The sequence below is a fragment of the Mus caroli genome, chromosome 7, assembly GCF_900094665.2.
Source record: "Mus caroli chromosome 7, CAROLI_EIJ_v1.1, whole genome shotgun sequence".
In the NCBI taxonomy this organism is placed as follows: Eukaryota; Metazoa; Chordata; class Mammalia; order Rodentia; family Muridae; genus Mus; species Mus caroli.
In genome coordinates this window covers 73,005,406-73,018,295 of record NC_034576.1, presented here as the reverse complement: position 1 = coordinate 73,018,295, position 12,890 = coordinate 73,005,406, and the positions used below count along the sequence as shown (strand labels likewise).

Below are 12,890 nucleotides of genomic sequence, written 5' to 3'. Positions count from 1 at the left end.
CTTGTCTCTCAAGAGTTGCTGTGAGACTAGAGACACCAATCCCAAGCTCAGCCAGAGCTGGAGAGGCTTCATGAAATGAACAGATATGAAGTGAGAGACAGAATACAGGTTTCTACTTTAATATTTTTGTACTTGGTTGATAATATAGAAATACTAAGCTTAGCACCACATGTATAGCCTGGAAACTTGGTGTTAGTTAGGATCATATGGGTCGTCTTAGGTATGGATATATGTGCATCAACTTTGGCTTCCATTTAGAGATAGATCAATCTCCAGAATTTATGTTCATAGCAAACATTTTTCTTTTCTTTTTTTAAAAAAAAGCACATTTTATTTATTCATTTTGTGAGTGTAGGGTATATGGGGCATTCACTCCACACATTCATAGGAAGGTAAGAGGACAATTTGTAGGAGTCAGTTCTCTCCCTCCACCACGTGGATCCTTCCTGGCATCAGTAGGTCATTAGATTTGGTGGCTGAACCATCATGCAGGTCCAAATTGTTCCATTTCTTCTGACTTTATTATACAAATAGAAATTGTTACATTGCAATCACTAATCTCTCTCTCTCTCTCACACAGACACATACACACACATGCACACACACACTACAAGTGCTCTGTTACTTTCTTCTTATACATGCATACACGGCTGCATCTATGAAGAGAGGTCTTGGGTTACATATACCAGTTTCCCCTAACAATGATAAAGCAGTGCTTTCATATAAGAAACTACGCAAGGAGCCCATGATTCTGTGTTGAATTATACATATCTTTCAAATTAACCTATTGTACTTTTTCTGAGTCAAGAACACATCATCTTTTAAAAATGTGTTTAGAGTACCTTTCGGACATTTTCATACAGAGTAATGAATTTTTTTACCATATGATTAATCTGATTCCAAACTAAGGTACACACATTGTCAGCTCTCTTTGGTTTGCTTTGGTTTGCTTTTAATGAAAAAAACACAAGTCTAAAAAGGGGTAGTTTTTGATTACTAAACTAATTATAATGAAACATACTAGTTTTGTAAAATTGAAAGAATTGTTCCTGGTTTTGATCTTACCAAAATGAAGAGGGGAAAAAAGTTGCATGTGAACTTTAATAAATTGAAGTGAGTGTGTGTGTGTGTGTGTGTGTAAGTGTGTGTTGGTTTGGTTTACTGTTGTTGTTGCCAGAGTCTTACTATGTAGCTCAGGCTATCCTAAAACTCACTCTATAGACCAGGCTGGCCTCAAACTCACTGACATCCATCTCTTTCTGCCTTCCTAGTGCTAGGATTAAGTGCAACACCTGGCCTCGCTATGTGGTTTGGTTTTGTTGCTTTATTGTGTTTTTTGAAACAAGGTCTCACTGTTACAGTGATGCTCCTGCCTCAGCCTCTCCAGTGCTCAGATTACATGAATGTGTCACTGTGTCTAGCTGCTAATTGGGATATTTTTTTCAAAGGCGTGTTCTCCTTATTATCCACAGAGCTGGAGGAGAACCAACCCCAGAGGTAGAAGAAAGTTTTTGCTGAATGTCTACTCAGTATCCCAACACATGTTCCAACAATGGCCTGCAGCCATTCACCAAAGCATGTCCCTTCCTCTAAGGGCTTCCACACAGCGCCAACATGAATAAGTTATTGTCAACCGCTGAATGCAGATGAGAAAAAAAATAGGGCTTCCAGATGTCAAGCAACATCTCCAAGATATATAATTATCAGAGCACAAAGCAGGGATTCAAACCCAGGCTCTGCTGGTCAAAGTACCACTTTCAAATGGTCAGGAGTAAGTGGGACTTGAATGCTTACAGCCTAGAGGGTTGCAATGACAAGGGCTTAGGATTACACCCTGATATTACTGCAACCAAGGCTTGAGGTCAGAAATGTCTGATCACTTTGATAAAATAATCTGAGGCCCTAAAAAGCTTCCCAGGAATCACATTGGAAACTCCTATGGCTTGTATCAGGGTGTGAGTATGTATACTATATAACACGCAAAGCAATGTGGGGTTTGTAGGCTTCGAGCTTTTGTTTTATGGACTCAAACAAACAAAAGTAAAAAGGTGATTGCTTCCAAGGGGTCCCTTTTTATTTGATAGATAAATAAATGTTCCAAATAAATGTTGTTTTGTCCCACCATCACATAATGAGCTAGGCTGCAAAGTACAGTCTTGCTGCATGGTAGACATTTTCTTTTAATCTCCACTCTGTTTCAAGTGCTTCAAATACCAGCCTGGGGCCCGCTGGTGGTGGAAGAGGGAGACGGAGGGTATTGAGTATCCAACTACAGTTCTCAGTGCTCTGGGGATAACATTTCTTATGAAACCTGGCAGCCTTTTTGTTCTTCTTCAGCCTTTTTAACACACAGCCAGGTCTCCCCGTCTAGCCAGGCCTGCTGTGGTCACGACTGAACTGGGCTAAATTTATGCCACTGAAAACTCCATTGAAGTAACTCCTCGGCACAGTCAGTGGGAGTTGTGTGTACGTAAGCACAGAAGATCTTGGCCTGCCAAGTGTAATAGCATCTCTGCCCTTGGAGATTATGGGTATGATATGGGTGAGTGTAATGGAGAGGGCTGTCTGTGTACACATTTCAAGTGACTTGCTACACCCCTTTCAGATGGTTGCTGTCAAAAGTATTAGCACATAACACACACAACAACTGTGGGTCATATTACCTGTGGCCTCTGCTCCCACAGAAAAGCTCCTCCCATATTGTGCAGCAGGTGAGTGCATCAGGGGATACTTATTGAACACACAAAGGAACAAAGGCTGCAGACTTTCGTTCTTTGAGCGCCCCTGTACTGATACAGAAATGAGAAAATAGCCAACCTACATCTAAATTAGCATGGACAGTTCAAAAACGTAAAAGATGTCTCTAAAAGACTGAAATTTCTAGCCTCCTGAGAACTTGATTTAACATAGGGCAGTGGAGTGAGGGAGTAATCATACTGCTATATACTTACTCAGAGACTCCCAGCGTCGGGGCTTCAGTGTTGGTGTTTGTGGAAAGGGAGGACTGTGCAGATACATCCACGAAAATGACGATGCTTGAAACAGTTTTCTTCTAAGCATGTATTCTTGGCTGAGTCTTCCTACGACCAAGAAAGGTAGAGAAGTTTAAGCAAAATGAAGATCTATGAAACACAAGCATGATCATTCAGCTCTTTTTTTTTGTATTAAAAATACCTAAATTGTTTGTTTGTTTCTCAGCTTGCTATAGGCACAACCTCAGCGGAATGTGTTCTCCTTCTCAGAATACAGACTGGACTTGCATGTGGGTCTTTTCTTGCTTCCTCAGCCAAATACAAACACAGTAGAATCACCTTGGGCTTGGTTTGGGACTGGGCCTGTAGCTCAGTGGTGGAGCACTTGCCTAGGTTGTATGAGGACCCGCTGGTGTTCTCTCAAATCAAAAATGATCACCACTGAGGTGGTCGTAATGTTCAACACATACTCTTCTCTTTTCATGGCCAAGATTATATCTTTATTGTCAGTTTTTTTCTTATGTGCGTGTGTGTGTGTGTGTGTGTGTGTGTGTGTGTGTGTGTGTTTGCACATGTGCCACAGTCCATGTATGGAGATCCTAAAACAACCATGGGAATCTATTCTCTCCTTTTGCCGTGTTGGTCTCAGCGAGCAAACTCAGCTCATCAGGCTTGACAGAAAAAACCTTTACCCTACTGAGCTGTCTCTCTGGGCAAAGCTTTCTTGATTTATAACATTGAATATCTGTTATGGTTAGAAAGTACGGAGTTGATTATATTACCTGCTCCTTCCCTTATGGAAATGTATTCATTCAAAAGCTCAGCATAATGGCAGCAACTGCATTTCTTTATCTTTCAGACGTTAGAGTTATAAACAAGGCATTGCCTTCCTTTTCAGAACGAGTCTCAACCTATCTTACCTTTATCATAAATGATGCATGTGCTGTCTCAGGCACTAATGTAAGTGCTTTGCATGTGTTAATTCATTTAATCATAATAATAATGTCATAAAGGTAGCATGAGATAGCCCTACTATGTTTCCATTTTACAGGTAAGAAACAGGCACAAATAAAATTAAGATGCCTACGTGCATGGCATATAGGCAAGCCCAGAACTTGAGAAGAGGCTAATCTCGCCTTGGAGAACATTGTATTATCCACGGCTTACGAGCTGACAGAATAAGAATGCACTAATTTTTCCCATAGTAACCTCAGAAACTCCAGAATCCCTGAAATGGTCAAAATTTAGTTCAGTAATTGAGTGGAACTATGGAGGGGGAAATTAGTGCTAGTCAGTCTATAAAGCAACAAAAGTTGAGAGTGATAGATTCCCAGAGCTCCCAAAAATCCAAAGCAAACTGAAATTTAATGGGGATAAACATGAAACATTCTTAAAAGCATTAAATCCCCTGTACATACCCAGGATGATTGACATCTGACTTCAGGATATAGGGCTTCTTCCTCATGAGGGACTGTTTAAAGCCAGTAACAGGACACTGTCTGTGATAGTCCCAGAAGTTCTGAGGATTTTATTTGTTTCAAGAGACCTTTTAAGATACTCTGGGAAAGCAGGCCAATTCAGGGAAGCAACAGTCCTTGTCCTGTGTAGGAATCCAGAAAATGGATCCAGTAAAACAAAAGCCCTGGGTTAGGAAGTGTGTCTGTTATCTTTAAGTACTGAAGTTTCTCTTAGGGTAAAAATGATGCCGCTGAGGACAGAATCCCACCCAGTATGATTTCTGCTCCCATTCACAATCAAAGCTGTCAATAATCAAGCATTTCTAAAAATGGTGCCTTCTCCTCTATCTAGCTGACTTGGTCCAGGCCTTCACACATGTAAGTTACCTGCTTAGAATCTGCAATTTACAAAATCTCCCTTCATTTCCTTGAACGGCTGTCCATCTCCAGAATGCTGGCTTCAGCAGGCACCAGAAACAGTGTGCCCCCAAGCCTCCTCCCACAGGTAGGTGTTCACGTGTTCTTGATTGTTACAGAACCTTAAATGCAAACAAAAACATTACTTAAAGGTTATCTGGTTTACAGGTAAAGCAAGGTCAGCAGGCTACATAAGCATGCAGAACTGTAGGTCCTATCTCTGGTATCACAAGGAATTCCTACTCAGTCTTTGATGTGATCCACACATTGCCATGCAACAACTCAGTCCTAACCTTATTCTAGGAAATTGGCCTGGTCCCCAGTGACCACCCTATCATTTAGCTGAGCGCTTACTATCATTTCTAAGTTAATTTGGAAGCTAATTGTGAATGTCAGGGGCTCTGACCTTGTAAAATATGGTAAATTGTTGAGATAAGCCAGAATCAGAAAGAGCCAACATGGAAGAAGTTGAGGTTTTGTGAGCAGTTTTGTAAGTTGGACTAGAGTGGTACCCTCTTGGTTGCCTTCAATGTTGCTGGATGATGGGATCAAAATGCCTCAGAGTCCATGTCACAGCTTCAGTCTAAGTTTCTTAGTTCAGCATTTATTTTTATGGTTTTTTATTGTGTACATGCATATGTCTGTGTGAGGCTATGTGCACTTGTATGCAAGTTCCTGCCAGCGTTAGAGGCTGCAGTTGCTCCAGCATGTGTGCTGGAACTAAACTTGGGTCAAAATGTTTAAGATGCAGAGCAAAAAGCTCTCCTATTTGCTAAACTATTTCTCCAGTATCTCATCTAAGTCCATCTTTCAATGACTTTAGAGGGCTAGGTAGACAGTTCAGCAGATAAAATTGCTACCCCTGCAAGCCTGACTGTCTAATTTCAGTTGGTCCCGGAGTAAAAACCTGTGTGCATACGACTGTAACCCAAACACTCTTGCCGGGAGATGGAAAGCAGAGACAGGAGAATCACCCAGAAGCCATGTAGCCAGTAGTGCATAATGTAGTAACAGAAATGAGAGAGACGCTGATTCAGTGAGGTTGGAAAGTGAGCTTATCCCAAAAGTTCCCTCTCAAATGCTGGGGATTGAAGGTATGCACCACCACGAATGCCTGGAACACAAAATAAATGTTTTAACTATCAGCAGAAAAGCTACTGATATTTCAAACAACTGGCGAGCGGGGGTGGGGGGTGGGGGGAGCTTTAGAAAGAAGACTTCAGCCTCTTCCTGTGGTTGTTTCCAGCTTCTCAGGCTACCAGAGATATTTAGTGTAGTCTGGTTTAAAACTCCTGCATGCAGGCATTGCGAGCACAGGTGACACTTCCTGTCTCCTCAGCCCTGCTACAGTTGGAAGGCCTCTTCTTCTGTGATGGATACTTCCCATTCTCCATGCTTCCTCACCTCTGTGCACATTTCAACAAGCAAGGTCAGGCCACTAGCCTCGGGATTACATTAAGAAAAGGTAAGTACCTTCAAACAATTTTGAAATTACCAAAGTTCTGAAAAAAAAAATGGGAACAGTTCGTCCTCTAAAGGGGGAGGAGCCTGCATTTCAATCTCATACAGTTTAGCCACTGTCAACTTCAGAGTTTAGACCAACTGTTCTAGATGGTTCTATTTTGGCTAAGATGTCTGTATTTGCCAGGCACTATGGCCCACACCCTTAGTCTGAGCACTTGGGAGGTAGAAACAGGCCTAGCTCTGTGAGTTCAAGTCTTCTTGGTCTACAGAGCAAGTTCTAGGCGAGCCAGTGCCACATGAGATGAGACCTTGTCTCGGTGAAAAAAAAAAAAAATAAAGATAATAAAAAATAAAATCTTCGGATTTGCCACCTAATTTTTCAAAACACTCACCTTGGCACAGTTTGCATAGTGATAACCTCTCTATCTTCCCTTGGTCACTGATTAACCTGTAATGTATTCAGAAGCAAAGTTAAATCAAAGCGTTGTCCTGATTAAACAGAAGGTGTCAGGGAAATCTTACTTCCTAATTTGTTTTGCAAACATCATTTTTGAGACACATCCACCAGAGTAACTGCATCCTGATACAACAGTTACAGTCGGACTTGACCCGTGTCTTCACTGCAGGGGGACCTCTGTGTCAACTCCTTTACCTAGAACACAACGTTCTGTGTCCTACTTGCTTGGACACTTGCTTGCAAGTGACAACAGGGCTTTCTATCTGCTTTTCTTTGGCTCTGACACACAGGTCAAGAGAGGGAAGTCAGCATTAGGCTGAAATTCCTTGCCTTTTACAATCTCCTGCTTGTGGACCAGAGCCGAAGGGCCCTGGGCTACAAAGTGTAAACAAATCACTCTGGCCTCCTAATCTGGGCAATTGCTCCTAAATGCAGTTGCCTCTTTCCAGATAGAAACTTTACATGCTTTTTAGGGAATCTGGAATTCGGCCTCAATTGGCAGAGGAACAGTTTGGAGTGTCAATTCAACCTTTTCACCAGTACTATGATCCCTGGAAACAGCCGGGCGAAGACGCAGGTGGCTGTGGGAGCCTTTTGGTAGATTCCACTTTCTTTCCTTACGCTCAAACACCTTTCTTGTGTTGTCTCCCAGTCCCAGCAGGCAGAAGTGTGGGTTCAAGCTACGCAAACAGTGTTTTGTTTTGTTTCGTTTTGTTTTGTTTTGTTTTTGAGACAAGGTTTCTCTGTATAGCCCTGGCTGTCCTGGAACCCACTCTGTAGACCAGGCTGGCCTCGAACTCAGAAATCCACCTGCCTCTGCCTCCCAAGTGCTGGGATTAAAGGCGTGCACCACCACTGCCCGGCCTCAAACAGTTTTTGCATAAGCTGCAGAGACTGAAAGATACCGGCAAGACAATAGACAGGTTTCAGAGCAAACCTGAACTCCAGCCTAGCATAATAGACAACGGTTACCAGTGTGCACCATCACAACTTAGGCTTTAGACAGTTGTTCTGTGACGTCATTTTCAGGTTCCAATTGTGCCACTCACACTGTGTGAGGAAGACAGTGTGGGGAAAGACTGGAAAGGACTCTTTAGTGATTTAGGCTGCCTGATGGAGGGCTGGCTCCATCACTTTGAGCCCTGTTTCCATATCTGCAGGCAAATTCGGTGCGACATTAAATGAGATAAAAGACACCGGCCAGAAAAGATATAAGGGCAGGTCATATATTACTATAAGAGAGAAAACATTTCGCAAATCACATTTGCTAGGCCAGCTAAAGCTGCAACCTACACAGCGTAAGAGATGACATTTCTTTATACTGGGAAATCTTTAGCTTAAACTTCAGTAGAAAAAGGGCAGGGGTGGGGAGTATGACATCCTTTGTGACTAAAGGCAGTAATAAAATCTCAGAGAATTTTTAATGTGTTTGTTTGTTTGTTTGCTTGCTTGTTTTTTTTTTCTTCTCCCCTCCCCACCCCCCACCCCGCCTTAGACCTTCCTTCCTGCTTCTTCAAAACTTCCCTGGCCACATTTTCTTCTGAATATCACCAGAGTGTGTACCCCAACTCTGTTAAATATTGTTTAAATAGTCTGCCCATTCTCTCCTTCTGATCTTTCTTTTCAAGTCAATCTTTTGCTGTGACCTTTTTAAACCTTTTTCTTTAAACGCCTCTCTCTCTCTCTCTCTCTCTCTCTCTCTCTTCCTCCCTCCTTCTCACCCCCTCCCTCCCACCCTCCAACTTCTCTCTCTCTCTCAAATCATGTATCTAACTAATCCAGTTTGCCAGGTAGCAGATCAGAGGACCATGGGAGGATTGGGAAACCAAGTCCTTCCGACCTGAGGGATCAGAAGATGAGATGGGACAACTTCTCCTTGTTAAGGTTCCCTGCCATGCCCCCCAAATTCTCCTCAGTACTCCCTACTGCCTTTGCTTGTCCAGAAATAGGGGGTTAATTCTCTCGTGCACAGTCCATAGCAGTTTGTTTTGCAAACACCACAATTACATTTTATTTTGATGAGCAGTCTAGCATTGGACAGAAGCACTGAGAGACAAAATGGGACATTGCTGAATTAGGTCATTTTTATAAGCAGTGTGATCTTGAGTGACTCCTATAGCATCCCTGTGCTCTAGCACCTTCACCTGAGGAGTGGAAACAGCAATGCCTGTCTGGCACTGTGGTGAGAAACTGAGCTTCCTTAACGCACAGCTTAGCAGAGGGCCTTTGCTTATTAAGTACCCTGTAGAAGGTAGCCAATAATTCTTCATCCATGTTCCCTTACTAAAAACAATTTTCTGTGGACTGGAGGTTTCGCTCTATTGCAGAATGATCACCCAAGCGTGTGCAAATTCCTGGGTTCAGACACAAAATGACAGGCATATTTAGCAACCAGAAGACTACGACTTCCTCTCTGGGTGTTCTTCTTCAGCTGTTCCCACATCTGTCACTGAAAGTCTCTTCATATATACCATTCTTCTCACCGTGTCCCAGTGAATGTCAAGGAAGACAAAGCAAGTCAAAGACATTCCCAAAACACCTTCCAGTTCTGGCTAGCCTGACCTATCTTGCAGACATCATCAGCTAAAGTGGCCTCAAACTTTCATCATGAACCCAGACAACAACTGCGACTTACATCCATGATACTGAGTGGAGGTGTGGATGTGAAAAGTGGAGGTGTGGATCTGAAAAGGATTTTAATGGCCTTCTATTCCACTTTCAAATGCCCAAGAGTAACACTTTGTGGTTCCACATGGGTCTTCAGTTAGCCTGAAGCCCTACTGTGAGTTTTCCATTGGAATGAACTCACATTTCACATAGCCAATCCTTATGTTTAGGGCATGGCTGCTATCTTTACCTCTGTTGACTAAAAAAATATAATATCTTAAGTGAAATATGCGAGGCACTTTACGTACAGAAGCTACAGTGTACAGAACGCTCGCATCCTCTTGTCTCAATGGTAAATATAACACCAGTTTTACTATTCAGAAAACACAGTACAGAGCGCATGTTTCAGCGAGGCACTACTGCTGGAGAACATCTCCTTGTATTTCCAGTTGTGTTTATTTACCATGGCATTCCAAGTCACCTAGAGGGTAATTTGCAGTTTGTCTAATTCTCTTCCCTTTGAAGTTCCCCAGCACATCAATGCTCATCCTGGGTTCGGTTAAACTGTGCCCTCAAAATCAAATGTGTATGCGCTTTTCCCTCTTTGTTTTTCATACCTTACCCCCCCCCTGGATTTAATTTCCTCCATTCCTATGCTAGACAATTGGGAATGTTTAAAGGTAAATCCTTTACGTCCGAATGATAGGCGCACAGTTCCTACTTGGTGAGCTTCTGTACAGAGACAGCATGCTGACCATTACATAAAGAGGGCTTCTTGTGTACTGATGAGCAAGAAGCAAGCTGGGAGAAATCTCCACCTCTTCTGTCTATAAACAAAGGAGAAGCCAGCTTCCAACTTTTGCTGTATCATAAGATAAACTAATCTTAAATGACATGGATAAAGCTTTAGGACATCAAAGAGCCCCGAAAAGATCATTTCCCTAAAACTACAAGTTTGGTTCTTGATGTTAAATGGAAGCTTTGCTGCTAAATTACACTGAAGATCTATTTCTTTCTTTCACCAAACAAAAGTTATTCTGGGATAATCCTTTTCTTGAGAAATGTGCGCTATGTAAAGATTCTAGCCCCTCAAATACTACCGTTACCTTTTCAGAAACTGACTATATTTCATACTATTTAAAAATTAAAAACCAAAAGCACGAAAGTCAAGGGTTCTTTCTTCTTCTGATCTATAGTCCCAAACTACTGTTCATAAAAATAAACTTTACAATGTCTTTGAGGATCCCAAAGAACTCTAGTCAAGATTTTTTTTGGCTCGAAAAGAAAGCGGTTTTGATATTCAAAAATTTGGCCTCTCTTAGTCAATCCCCAGAAGGGGGAAAAAATCAGCTAATCTTAGTAAGATGGTAAATTGAAGGGATTTGGTCTTCTAGCATGATCCTCGGTCATATTTTAAAATACGATCAAAACAGTAAAGACTGGGAAAAGACATTGAAAGCTCAAAAATAACTCATAAAAGTTCACTCTCTCTTTAAGGAGCTTTTCTGTGTCCAAATTGGAGACCGACTAGAATCGTGGTGAAAAATAGCTGCAGCCTTTCTTCTGGAATTTTCTTCTGACTGGCAATCAAAACTGTGCACGTAGCATTCTGGGCTACCAGGTCATTTAACGCAGGGTTGAATGTCAAGGTTTTTTGCTAGTCAAGTACTCCAGGTGTGAGAGATTCTGGAAAACAAACCAGCTGAGAGGGGACCTAGCTAACAGGACCAGGGAAAAGACCTGTGCAATACACAAGCCCGCATGCGCTACTCCTCGGGCACACGGTGGCATGCACAAAACCAACTGGGCTCTCTTCTTAGGTCCTTGATAACTCAGGCATATTGTGAGCTCTGGAAAGAATTTTAATCTACATGGTTTGAAAATAGAGGCCTTTTAAATATGCTGCATACAATGTGTGATGGTCATCGCCGAGACGCTGCGCCATTATCCTTTTCCATTTGGAATGAATGAGGCTAATTAATTTCAGGCCATACTTGATGAGGTCAGCACCATCCGAGGGGTGCGTGCTAGACATTGCTAATCTCTTTCAGCTGAGAGTGATGAATTAAAGATGAAGCATGCCTTTGCAGGCCTAATTTAGAATGTATATCAAAAAAAAAAAAAGAAAAAGAAAAAGAAAAAAAAAACCTACAGCAAATAATACTATCCCCACTACAAAGGAAAACTTGTTCTCTCAGGCTCCCGGACTTGTGTTGATTTTAAAGACTTTTTTGGTCCTCTTTGGACTTCCAGCTGTGGATGGGTGAAGCATCTCAAGGAAATCAAGCCATCTCTCTCACACACAGCCATGGGGACAAAAGGTGGGATTAAAGGGAAGAAAGAAAGAAAAGAAAAACAAAATACAAGAATCAGGTTTTGATCCCTTGTGTATTAAAATTCCACGTATATATTAGGCACCAGCCCTCCCCACCCCCACCTTATTTATTTATTTATTTATTTATTTATTTAGAACTACCAAACTAGGAATACCTGCATCAAATCCCGGCCACCCAGCTCTGTTGAGTAATGCTCTAAATGAGGCTGCCTTTTTTTTTTAAACCAGATATCCTAATGAGGCTTATTAGGTTTTTCCATGTCTCAATTTTGAAAGCCAATAGAGATTGACCAGGTAGATAATGTGATACCTTTTATTAAGCCAAGAAAGATACTGTAATACAGATGCCTCCGGGCCAACATGTTCTTATGAAAGTTAATGCTAAGCCAACTTCCGAGTTGTGAAAAGGGAGGTACTCCCTTCTAAACGCTGAAGAAGAGAAAGAATTAGTCATGATTTCTCAAAGGTGACTATTACATATCCCTAAGGGGAGTAAGGAAGGAATTTTAACCCACAGATTGGCAAGCAAAAAAAAAAAAGTGTCTGGATATATCGTGAATGAGATTCACTGACAGATTACTCGAATGCTTTTGGGCTTTCTAACTGGTAGGCAGGCCAGCTCCTGACTTTAGATCCCAGTAGCTCTCATTAGAACAAGACGCTTCAAATTACGTCTAATCTACCGGCCGAATCTATCTTTCATCCCTTTAATTGCTACTGAAAATATTTATATTTCTTAATAATGCACATTTTTGTCTTGTAACTTCTGATGAAACCCAGATGCATTGTCCCAAAGCAAGCAATGACCAAGCAAAGATAATGTGGGATGGGGGGGGGGGGCGGGGGAGGGGAGATTTAAAAGGTGTGCTTCTCTTGCTGGGGAACCATCAGAGGAGATGGTCTGCAACAGGTACTCACTGGATGAAGTACTGCGGAGATCTAATAGAAATGGGAGGTTATTTTTCCTTGCTTCTTTGCTTTTGCACACAAGGCTCTCAGGTAGCCCAGGGTGGCTGGGCTATATAGCTGAGGGTGTGACCTTGAACTGCTGATCTCCTCTCCGTCTCCACCTCCAGAGGACTGGGATCTCAGGAATGTCCTGCCACACCTTGTTGACTAAGAATTCTTGTAGGATGCCTTACCAAAACTCCAGCTATCTAGCTGGTTAGCTTTGTAAGTTT

General features: G+C 42.0%; 1 long non-coding RNA gene across 9 annotated transcripts in view; it reads right to left on the bottom strand.

The window, feature by feature from the left end:
* LOC110297832 overlaps positions 1-12,890 on the bottom strand; it is a 111,194-nt gene that overhangs the window by 83,156 nt on the left and 15,148 nt on the right. For 5 of the 9 annotated variants that reach the window (XR_003837138.1, XR_003837142.1, XR_003837140.1 and 2 more), the window contains exons 2-5: positions 4,817-4,968; positions 4,391-4,572; positions 2,952-3,080; positions 2,664-2,789 (exon numbers count right to left, since the gene is read on the bottom strand). This is a non-coding gene — a long non-coding RNA (uncharacterized LOC110297832). Of the gene's footprint in view, positions 1-2,663; positions 2,790-2,951; positions 3,081-4,390; positions 4,573-4,816; positions 4,969-6,702; positions 6,760-12,890 lie in introns of those variants that run through there. The other 4 variants (XR_003837143.1, XR_003837141.1, XR_003837137.1 and 1 more) reach the window with 4 other exon arrangements.